The sequence below is a fragment of the Diuraphis noxia genome, unplaced genomic scaffold (assembly GCF_037042655.1).
Source record: "Diuraphis noxia isolate RWA-SAM2 unplaced genomic scaffold, SU_Dnox_SAM2 contig0002, whole genome shotgun sequence".
In the NCBI taxonomy this organism is placed as follows: Eukaryota; Metazoa; Arthropoda; class Insecta; order Hemiptera; family Aphididae; genus Diuraphis; species Diuraphis noxia.
Window position 1 is genome coordinate 21,118,825 of NW_028301712.1, and position 13,257 is coordinate 21,132,081.

Below are 13,257 nucleotides of genomic sequence, written 5' to 3' on the forward strand. Positions count from 1 at the left end.
TAAATAAAATAGTTATTTGAGATAAATAAAAAATAACCTAAATACTTTTTTATAACAAAATATTCATTATTATTTTAAAGCTATTTCTATTGCCTATATTCGTTCGATTTTATTTTTATGTTCTTTTTTATGAGTATTTATTAGTGACGCGTGTTTTATTGTAAATTGTAATTACTTCATAGTAATATGTGTTAAATTTTCTGCAAATATCATTGGGTATAAAATACCCACATTGTTTAAAAATGTAAAGTTATAAATTATACTTTTATTATTATTATTATTTATTAACACAAATTTGCCCTCAGCGACATAGGCTAATATTATTTTATTTATAGTAAAAAAAAGCCGTTTTAAAAATGTGAGATTCAAATTACTTTTTCCCTATTCACGGGTACATTTGGTCATCTTTTATGTATAATCTATAACCTAGATAAATTCTAAATAAATATTATAAGTGTTATCTGTAATATTATCTACTGGGTGATTCACTTAAGTGTTAATACTCATCAATTCAAAAAGTTCCAACTTTTTTGAAAATATTCTTTCAATAAAATTTGATGTAATGTCATAACAGCAAAATACTGAGAAAAAATATTTCTTACTATTTTTCATCGTCATAAGTTTTTAAAAGTGTTTTAATTTTTTGAAGGATACTATATATTTTTAATTTAATATTCCGAAGCAGATTATTATTTGGAGTATCCAATCCATAAAAATCAATTTTAGGACCAGTATTTCATTAGATATAACTTATAAGCCTTTAAAGTTTAAATTAGTAGAGTAGTTTTCAACATTTTGCGAAGTACCTCTGTGTTCTACTCCACTCCACTTATCTAAACTGTAAATACTTATAACCAATGAACTACGTGTCCGAATCTAAAAATCGATCTTTAGATATCATTTTGCTTAGGAGTTTGAAATATGAAGTCATTAAAAAAAGTAATCAACTTTAAAAATAATAACGATAGAAAAACTCGAAAAGCATTTAATTTTTTTTCAATGAATTGTTATGTTCTACTGTCAAATATTACCAAATTCACTCTGATTGCAATCACAATAATTGTGAACTGACGTTGTAATCTAAAGTATTGAACAACTTAATTTTATCTCATCTTATAAAATGTATTTCTCGGTTTATTTCTATCGCACTAGTTGTCAGCGACCAATTATTAGCAATTTATTATCACCTACAAAGTTTCTGCATTATGCAAATCGAACAATAGAATACAAAGTGTTCGTTTATTGTATGCTATATTATATGATTTTTATATGTAACATATTTCTTTAGATTCTAAACATATAACATAAACGTATACATTATTAATAAGCAAAAAAATGGTCAAGTGGTACGTAAAAATTTTCAAATTGTGTAGGTGGTACGTGACTATAGAAAGGTTGAGAACCGCTGCTTTAGAATTAGAACGACTAATCACTATTTATTGTTTTTGGTTAAATATAATATTTTTTTATAGCAGAAAAATAACTATGATGATACGACTTACTATCTACATTTTATTTATTTATAAAAAGCTAGTATAAATCATGAGTACAATTTACTGAATATTTTCCTTACAATTCAATATCACGTATTTTAATATTATCATAAATGCACCCTTATCAATGACCAACCATGATTGATTGCCTGAATCCCACCATTAGTATTCATGGCAATGTTATCGTATTTTAGATACTTCAGTCATCTATGCTAATCATTGGGTATTTAGGTTAAACATTGATATGCCCCTACTTTACTTTAGTTTTTTTTTATGAAGTTTTTTACTTCAGCAATAAAAATGTTTGGTGAATTTATAATTAAACCGTTAAATGGAAATTTTATTTCCTCAAAGTAGCAAAGAAAAAAAATTGCTAAAATTATATTACCGTAATCTTTAATCCACTAAGTACTTAATACATTATGTGATATTTATATCATTCAAACAATAAATAGGTACTACAACTGTTTAAAACACAAATCAGACTTAACTATTTAGTTTGGTTTCATAATATTTAAGATTCAAAACAATATGATACAAAAAATATAAGATTAATTTAGAAAAAAAAATTTACACATCATTTTATAAAACTAAAATGTTTTAAACTGACATATTGATTAGAAATATTATCTATAATTATCCTTAGCGTGATAAAAATTATTGTAAACTTGAAAGCTCAGAACCAAAATGTTCCATTATAAATTATCAAACTGTCCAAGGACGCATTTTTAAACTTAAAGCTAATATTATTTCTCTCGTAGTGGATGATAGTTACTGATTGACAAATCTAGAAAATAACTAAATTGTTAAGTATTAAGTATTGAAATTTGTTTTTGTTCCAAGTAAACCTTAATTTTAATTGTATGTACAAAAAGCTAATAACAAAAAAACCTTAATTTTAAAAACTATCAAAATACGTCAGTTAAGAAACAAAAAGTTCTATATCTAGAACTTTTTTGTTCTTCCTTTGTCTTTTAAATTAGTTTTTATTTTCAATTTAATTTGGATTTTCTGGGATGGAAATTGTATCGTGATGTCAAGTCAAAATTAAATGATAGTTCTATCAATAATAATAAATAGTTTCTACAGATAATATTATTAACAATGAGATCAGTGTAACCAAACTACCCAGCGTAAAATTATTTACAAACAAAAGTATAATATACAATTTTTAAAAACTAACTTTAGTTCCTTTTTCACAAAAACCATCCTATTTTGTGTTTATTGAACTATTAGCTTATGGATAAATGTAGAATAATAAATAATATTTTACTACCAATCGTATGGTTATTGAGTGGTTGACACAATGAGTATGAAATATTATACTTAGCATTTTTTGTAGGTTTTGAGTCTCAGGGTGACAGTATTATGATAAACAGTTCCCACCAGCTAGGTTCTATTTTTTTCTGTTAAAAATAAAAGTTTTAAGTTAACGACATTTCAAGATATTTTGAAGTGACTTAAGTAAGCTCCCAAGGTATTTACATTATGTTTTGAAATAAACTTATTAGAATTTATGCGACACTAGTGTTAATGTGAACAATGCGATAATAGTGCTCAATTCCCGTTTCATATGATATATTATTTCCGGATATTTTTAATTTGATTTCACACAATAAATCTCGGGATCGTAAATGTTTATTTTTACAGTATTGCCGAAACGGACGATATTACACGAAACTTGAATAACAAACTTTGTGTAACTCGATCACATCACGTGGAATTCGGTTTGATGAGCGAACTAAACAGCCGACTTCCATTAAGATGGACACGAAACGCGAAGCGCAAATGGAAAGTGGCTAATTGGTCCCTCGATAACAACACTGCTCCACGTATAATTACACCTAACACCTCGGAAGTCAGTAAGACAGTAACGGATTCTCGTAGCATAGATCCATAATCGTTCAGGGGCTATGTCACGTGCATGTTCATTGTATTTCGACTTAACGATCCCGCGAAGGGGTTCAAGATTATCATGCATTACGATAACCATTACCATCACCCATTTATCAGCCGTCTCGTGGCTAATACGCATTTATTACAGTGTTTTGTACTGCTTACGTAAACTAAACGGGTCCGGAATTCAGAGTTACTATAGGACAAGCTGTTAATGTCAAGTATCCGGTACGCGTTTAACAGTATCCGATTCGCTGAGTATAAAATAAAACGTCGCTGATTCTATGAAACCAGTGGTGCAACCAGGATTATAAACCCCCCTCAAATAATGTTTTTTCCCCTTAATTTTTGACTAACAGCGTGTTATCTGTTATACTTTATACTGAAACAACGAATCCCCGTTTCCCTTGAACAATTATATTCTAGATTAGATGGACCACCGTTAAAACAAACGATTTGGTCATCGTCGTACTCACTTCGGTGCTTATTTTTATCACTTATATTATTTCTTGTGATTACAATTCACGCACTTCGATTGTGTACCACACAGCCGCACGAGTCTACGAAATGATTGATTTCGAGACAATATTATTATATATTATACGTGTAGGATAATATTATATAGCTCAAGCATTTTGTGGTGTCTGGTACGTATAATATTATGTATTGCTCTAGATAAAAGCACTCAGTATCCCGTGATGTGCAATCTCCAGCCTTCTGTCTAAATCTTTTCTCTCGCATAGTTGTTTTTCCGTTTTGATAATTGACACAGCCTTGAAAATAAAACAAATAAAAACAGCTGTACCTCAAAACTTACAAATCTCACCACGAACTGCTGTTTATTTAATGCGTCTCAGATTTCTCGTTGTACAGAAAATAACAAAGAAATAGCTTCGAGTTGGATGAAGGTGCAATTTATTCAACCAAAAGAGAAGTTATAAACCAATAACCAGACATATTCAAAATCAGCTCGTCAAACTACATAAATGTACATAAAAACTGAAAATAATACTATTTTAAACCCTTCATAAGGCACCTCAGACATATTTACACGCCATAGAATCGAAATTGAAACCCAGTATGTAATGCAATCTCAACTGGTAAAAAATATTTCGTGGTAATTCTTGACAGAAAATTTACCCGACACTATTGCAAATAAATGTTAAATCTACATTTCTAATATTATCAGTAATTCAATATATCGTATATCCATATCGTGTAACTTGACAAACATCTATATATTATAAAAACCTCAGCTGTGATAGAAACGGATAATATATACAAGACATTTATTAAATAATGATACATATTAATGCATTATGTATACTAAAGAAAACTAAGCCCGCAAGATACGTGCACAAAAAGCAACAATAAGAAAAGTGGTGTGTTGATCAGATGATTTAAACTTGCTCTAAAAATACATCTATTAACGAAACTTTCATTGCATATAATACACCTAATATTTAATAAGGTTTAATTTTGCATTAATATTAACTTTCTGTATCGATAAATACTTTTAAATAATCTAAATAATGTCATTATTAGAATAGTATCACTGTAATAAAAATAGTAGAATATTCATTTTAAGCTATTGCTATAATGCTACAAAGATATCATCAAAAAAAATATCTTATAATATTTACATTAACCAGATATCATGCTAATATCAAATTCATAATTTTCTGTATCGATTAGCAATTTTCAAATTTTCCGCTGCATAAAATATTAACCTGGGCTGAAATGTAGACGTCTAAACGATTTTTATTTAAAAAAAATAATATTTGTGTGATAGTGAAGTTGGTACAATTTTATGTAATTAGGTATTGTGAAACGCGTTACGTATATTATTTTTATAAAACACAAAAACAATATTCTTATACGTTTATATGAAAAAATAATCCACTTCCAACATGAATTGTTGGGAACAAATACTTAATGATGAAAGTTTTTAATAACGTCGCATCTGTAAATATGTTAATAATAAATTATAAATTATACATTTCAATAATTAACAAAAATTATCCCACTAAAAATTAAATTTGATTATGAAAAACAACTATTTAATAAAATCAACCAAACTTCGTGATTTATTCTGTTCCGCTATGGATTCATTAATTTAAAATATGTGTTTAAAAGTACTCAATTATACAAATCTATGATAATATAATATTATGTTTATTTATGTTTATTGAATTTTAAGTAAGGTTTATAGAAGTATACTGATTATCTGTTCATCATTGAGTGGCATACATTTCCACAACACTGACATCAATAGTACGACTACTGATTAACAAGGAGAACTTTAAGAAAAGAAAAAGTTGGTGCGTGTATCAATATTTGAAAATTGATATTTATACTTCGATTGAACGTTTGTTGTATATAAAGTGAGACAAGTGAGTAAAAGTGTAAAGTGTGTATATAAAATATCATCTTTTTTGTTTCTAAAATATACTGAAAAACAAATGTATCGGTATCGAAGAATAATATAGTTCGTACGTTTTATATTCATCTATAACTTATACTGTATTCATTATTATTATTACACTATATATATATATATAGTAAAAACAATACATTGTAAAGTGAATTTATAAAATAACACATCTGTCACATACAAAATAGATGTGTTAATATATTTCATTTGACAAATTATTTCTAGAAAAAAAAACACTATTGGGAGTTTAACACAACAGTTGTGTACCGTTGCGTACGTGTTTGTTTTAATTAATCATACGGAAAGGGGTTATTATTTAACAGAGAAGGTTAGACATAAATGCTTTATATATATATATATATATATATATATACATATATAGAAATAATATAAAAGCTTAGAAAGTTTCTTTATTTTCAACGAACAATATTGGTTGGCATCTATGTTAAGTAGATATGTTGTTTGAATTGAGATGAGATAAATCTGCATTTTACTAAATATCTTATTTTTTTTTTTTTATGTTAGACTGTGTTACAATAGAAATAATTTTTTATTATATTTACCACTGAATTCACTTGAAATATTGAATATACTACAACTATTATGGTGCATTCAGAACGAAAGGAAGTAATCAATATAGCATATATTGTTTTAGTGTTAATTTATTGATGAACATATACGTAAATATTAAACGTCACTTAATATTAAGGCTTTTTCATTGGAGCTCTTAACAATCACAAAGTAATTGTTAATAACATCAATCATCAGGGTTTCAAGTAAACATAATATTTTTTAGTCATATTGCTTTACATATTACATCACTCACTAAGATTCACAATGTTTAAAATGATGTTGAAACAATTACGATATTTAATATTTAAATAGTCATGAAAACTTTGATGAGAAAATTATGAAAAATAATTTCTGAGAGAATTTTATATAAAATCGATTAAATGTGTAAAAGTTGCTTAATTTGCATAACGGTTCAAAATTAAGTACCATTTGTGCATAAATCAACTTTTACGTTAAAAATCGAAGCTTTTATACAGCTCATAAAGGTGACGTCACAGGTACATATACATATACATAAATATAATATAAACAAGTATTTCAAAATCGATGTGCACGAAAAAAACGGCTGGTTTATATTTTCCGCTAAGGAGCGATGACATCAATTTCGTCCCCCAGCTCGTTATTTGCATGTAGAATGGCTATCGAACGATTGAGAACTCTTAAAAGAAGTCACCACTTACCCAGAAAACCTATACGGTTCACAACTTGTTTACGTGCATCGTTTCTATATAATTTAATTGACTATCAAACGATTCAGAACATTGAATTTTTTTAAACTAAAAATTTAAGAGTAATAAAAAAAAAAAGTTGGCAAGTGGTTACCGATCTGCTGTATATTAGATGCAAAGCATTTCATAATAATGGATGCTTTTTATCTGAATTATTCAATGATATATCATAATATACAAAAAACAATTATGAGTGGAGATGTTGTTTAATCCTAGTATACTTGTATAAATAATAAAATTTGATAGTTAAAAAAAAAAAATGCATAACAATTTGAAAGTACCTCACGGCTAAATACAGCGCAACGTACGGTGAAATTTTTTTTTGATACTGGTAGAAAAACATTTTGGGAATCTTATAGGTATTAAAGTTTTTCGAAATAGATATGAGAAGAAAAACTTTTTTTACATTTTTAACTGAAAAATAGTATAAACATTTTTGAGTTTTTGGTGAATTTTATCAACATTTTAACTTAAAATGCATAAATACATAAAATAATATTGTGCCTATGTAGGTACCTATGATATTTTTGAATTTTCATCATATAAATTTATGAAAAAATTTTACATTACATTTTCAAGTTAATTTACTAAATAAAAAGTTTTTATCTAGAATAACTTTAAAAAATTTACAAAATTAAAAAAAATGTCTCAAACAAAAATAAAAATAGCACTAATATGCATTAAACATAATAACTTACATGGAAAATGGTTGCAAAATTTTTAAAAACAAAAATCGATTAAAAAACTTAAGTCTTGTAGGTTTTGAGGTTAAAATTACCATTTTTTTTACCGATGCTTTCAAAATACACAAGGAATTTTCAATTTTGACCTTTTAAAAGTAACAAATAGAATCGTTTTTCTAACAGAAAATATGCTGGTGTCGAAAATCAGAGCATTTTGACTAATCCAAATAATGATACACAGATATTTAAACTTAATACATTTTTATTTAGTTTTCCTGACTTAATTGTCTATACTCAGTGATGGTTCAACAAAAAAAATACATTTTTTAGCATTATAAATCAAAAGATTAGGTTTATTTTTTATTTTTTTTTTATTCAAATAATTGGTAAATCATTAAATATTATTTGATATTTAACTTACTCATCAATTATTTATCGTCTATTTTTGTATTTATAATAATAATTTTAAAGTAATAATAATAGTAGTAATTCAATTGTTATTTTTATTATAACATTAATATTATTATATCATGATAGATGATATATTATAATGTTATTAACATTGTTGTATTATTTCATTTTTTATTTTTTATTTTATTTAGTTTAAACAATCTATACATAATTTTGTATAATCAGCTTAAGTGATAAAAAAAGAATGCTAAAGCCAGAAACCTGGTGCTGAAGCCGCCCACTTGCGACACTCCTAGTATTATTTTTAATTTATACAAATGATTATAATACTTTACTTAAAAGGCAATATTAAAATGAATGCTTTTAATTGTTGGTATACTTCCTTGTAAATTTAAACTGTTGTTTAATTTTATTTTCACTGTATATTTTAGCTAAAAATTTTAAATTATCATCAAAAGACTTTATTTCGTTACCAAATGTAAGCTAATGTTATTTATAAAGATTTAGTGATGAGAAATTTAATACTCAATTGTATTACTTACTAGTAAATAGGTACTTTGTAAATTTAACTAGAAATTAACTAAATATTGAGGTATTTTCATTTTTCATACTATGATAAAAATTAAAACAATGGCTTAAGTACCTACCAACCAATTTTATTGTATGGGAAAAGAACTTGAAAAATACTCTTTTGTGACCTAACACATCTTAATTTTTTTTAATCGATATATAATGAAATATCAGACGGATAATTAATTTTAATAGTTATAATAGTTTAATTAAGCTAAATGCTTACCTTAATAATATTGTGTCTTATGTCAAATAATTAACATGAATATTATAATTAAACAAAAAATAATACGTGAAAAGTAAAAAAAAATATTTTTCTCTAGTTTTATTAGCCCTGAATTCTAACTAAGAATATCTACTTATATAAGTATATTATGAATAATATATTACAAAATATATTAGGTGGGTAGGTACACTATTTTGAAATTATTGAATGCATTTAAATCAAATCTGTTTGACAGATCTATTTTATTGAAATATAATGATATATTATATAATACATTTTAGATTTCTAGTGAACCAAATGAAAACTCAAAAAATTTACATGGTAAAAATAAACGATTTCAAAACTGTATTTTTTTTAAAAATGAAAATGTAGATCATTATTAAAAAACATACAAAATATTTAACACATACATTTAGTATAAAATAAATATTACATGAATTAACTAAATAAATTTTAATGTTCTTAAGATAGTTTAATAATTATAATGTTGATGATATTTTGTATATAATATACCGACTATAATACTATATTCAGTTTAGATAAATTAAAATAAGTATATTGTATTTATTCCTAATAAGTACCTACGTTCTACATAGATTTTTGTATTTTATAGAATAATATAATAGTAATAATAATTAATAACTGCATGTTAGTACACTACCCATACAATTTACAAATTTATTTATTTTTTTTTTTTATGCATTATATTCTGTAATATTAAATTGATACCTACTTTGTAATAAATATTTTTTTGTGAGCTAATAAAATTAATAATTGTCTTTATTATTATAGAAGGAAATTTATTTTTTTGGATTATTTCACTACTCTACAGCGATTAACAATTTATTGTTTGTCATTTTATGAAATGCCTAGTTATTATACAGAATATTTAGGAAATGTGTGTAAAAAAAAATGTATTATACACTTTTTTTAAGACCAACAGGTATTATATAGAATTCCTAGGCATTTTATATATTAAATATATTATACACATTTCCGCTAACACATGTAAACTAAAAGTATCGAGTCTAAACTATTATTTTTTTTTATTAACAATCTTTAAATTACACTTTAATTTCGTCGAAATTCGGTCTTAAAATGTAAATTAAAAATAAATTGTATTTATATACCTGTTTCAGATTTTTTATTTTCAACTACTTGTCAGGAATTTTGTATCAAATATTCAAGCCTATAAACTATAAAAAATTAATGGTTTCATACAATTTTAGCAACAAATAAATATTCAAATATTGTCAATGTTTAAATTTGAAAGTCTAAAAAATAGTCATGTCTATTGTCTATATATCTTAAATGTTTTAAAACAACTAAAATAAAAACTTATGTGGAACCTTGCATCATACATTTAATGTTTTCAACCAAATTAAAATCTCTTTATCGATGGGAAATTATAGAAAAATACATTAAAAATAAATTTTAAATCACTTTAAACAGCTTAAAAATATATAAAATATTTTGTATATGGTTGTACCATTATTGATAATTAAAGAATAACTTACACGTTTTGAATTCCAACAAATGACAATTGATTTTGTCAAAATCTCGCTTTAAAATTCTTGTTTTTAATTTTTTTTCCAAATTAATACTTATCGAGAAAATGTTTGAATTCACTTACCTACCAGAAAAGATCCTAAGTTGAAAATTGAAGTAATTTTTTAGTTACCTTGAATGTATTTTCAGACTTAAAAAATACATCCAAGTCATTGTAAAATCTATATATTTATCTCATTCATTTCAGAATCTCAAATAAAAAACTTTTCGAAAATCTTATATTTTTAGATTATTATTTAGTATTTACTCCATAAAAATTTTAATTTAACAGTTTCAACTAGACTATATTTTATTTCCAAGTATATTATGAATAATTATCCTAGTTTTAAAATGTATGTTTAATAATTATAATTGTTACCAGAAATATTCTGTGACGTCGATATGTGAGCGAAGAGAAAAAGTTGTTCTAAACACCAGATTTAAGTAAATTTACCATAATTTTAATTATTTTTAATATAAGCTTTTAATAATTAATTGGGAATATTGTTAATAAAACAAGTAAACAAAGCTTATAAATTATAATTAAAATGTCCTTAAATAAAGTATCTGTTAAATTTATCGAATGGAGTACCTTCCTATATTATATTACCAAACTTACTTGTTTATTTTTAGTTTCCCAAGCTCAAGGACTTAATTGAGATAATATATATTATACTTGTTTTTCTGAAAAGACATATTTTATGACTAAGATCAAAGTTCTTTTTTGTTTGAATAGATGAATATAGCAAATTAATTGTCTCGTACACAATTAACTGACCACCCACCCATTAATTGAATTTTATTCATTCAAATCCAATCCAAAATGAACTATAAATATTTATTTGTAAATATAAATAATGACAATTGATAAAAGTTACACATACATTATACATGGGAGAGAATATTAAAAGTGATCTTGGAACAACACACGATTGATGTAATAAATTATAAAACTCAGTATTAGTTAGAAGTAAATAGATTAATTTTCCTGGAATTAGTTTGATAAACCCATTGAGATTTATTTTTTGTATTATATTTATACAAGAAAATGTTTTTTTTTGTTTTGGATTTGTTTTTGTATCATGTTGAAAACCAATTTCTCCACAAATGTAAAATCTTAAACAGTTTTATAATCCTTCCGTAAAGTTAAATAATAACAGTTCTATAATATAGTTTTATAATCTAATTTAACATTTATACCATATTGTAGTTTTTGCTTTTTATGATGATAGAAAATTTCATATTATGACATATGTAGTTGTAATAAGGGACGAGGAAACCATATCAGACGCATACGGAATGAGAAAACTACAACTGTAACCGGTTAGGCAACAAGACATTTCATGAGGAAGATCCATAATATTATTGAAACAATAAATTTACATTAATAGTGAAGACAATTTTTAAATTAACTGTGAATAAACGAGTATGGTGTGGAAGGGGGGTTTATTTGAGTGCGAGTGCATATCTCTCTCTCAAAAGTAAGTGTTAGTATTTTTTATTTTTAATGCATTTCTTTTTCAGTATGATACAATTTTAAAATAAGTATTAAATAAAATAAATATCATTATTAGTGTTAATAATAATATTCAGAAAGTGGATATATTATGTGGGACAGTCTCGTGCCGGGGTTTTAATTACCACCCTTTCATTCACTCCACTTCTAAATACCACTGACAATGAATTAATAATATAACACTAAAGCTGTACTATATTCTACATCGACGTCGAAGCTGTCAAAAAAAGTATTAATAAATAAACGTGGGTGACTATAAAAGATACAACAGACAACCGATAACGATAACGATTATTTTTAAAATTATTACGTTATTATTACAATATCGCACATGCTTACCTTTCGGATTGTAAACTCTCCACGCACCCTATTACAACTTAGGTGACGTATTGAAACCACGCAGAAACTGATCCAAGAAAACGTATGTTAATTCAATCTTAATTTTATTTATTCCTTAAAATTATTATTTCAACCACCATCCGTCCCGTGGTGAACACATGCAGGTGATCTAACACAATTGTCACTGAACCGTCGACGAAGAAAAATTTTCAAAACTATTATATACCTTTGGTATTATCTATATTATATTATTATGTGATGGACATCGCCGGAATTAAGTTAAATTAAACAGGACCGCCGGAGATCAGACATTTTTCGGTCCGTTGACTTTAGTTATTATATTTATTATTATATAATTATTATGTTATTAGATATATACAATTGTATTTGTTCTGTCCGGAAACGGACCCGAATACGAGCGAACGTCTACTTCCGGCCGGTCGGTATCGGAAACACCGCGTTCGATGGCCGCCGCCCGCCGAGCACTAGTTGTTGCTGCTGCCGTACAACACACACGCGCCCACACAACGTCCGTCAACGTTTGCTGCTGCTGCTGACGGCCCACCGCCACTGAGATACCACTCGTCGTTGTCGTCGCCGTCGTCGCCGTCGTCGTTTGCCGTCGCCGGTAGTGTCCTATATAATGCTCACACACACTTGTTGCCGCGGCGGTGACGCTTACGTCTGAGACTCGCATGTGTCAGCGGTAAACAAAAATATTACAATAATATTATTTTATGCAAGAAGCAATGTCTAGCTCGATGGTCACCGAATATAATAATATTATACGGTACCAGATCGGAATCGGAACCAGATTAATATGGATGTCGGTTGATATCG

General features: G+C 26.3%; 1 protein-coding gene across 2 annotated transcripts in view; it reads right to left on the reverse strand.

Annotated features, from left to right (window-relative positions):
• The window catches only part of LOC107165042 (neuropeptide F receptor-like), an 81,532-nt gene extending 68,558 nt beyond the window's left edge, over nt 1–12,974 (reverse strand). For both annotated transcript variants that reach the window (XM_089220857.1, XM_015513091.2), the window contains exon 1: nt 12,418–12,974. The gene's annotated coding sequence lies outside the window, so the exon portion shown is untranslated. The remainder of the gene's footprint in view (nt 1–12,417) is intronic.
• Nucleotides 12,975–13,257: the final 283 nt, after the last annotated feature.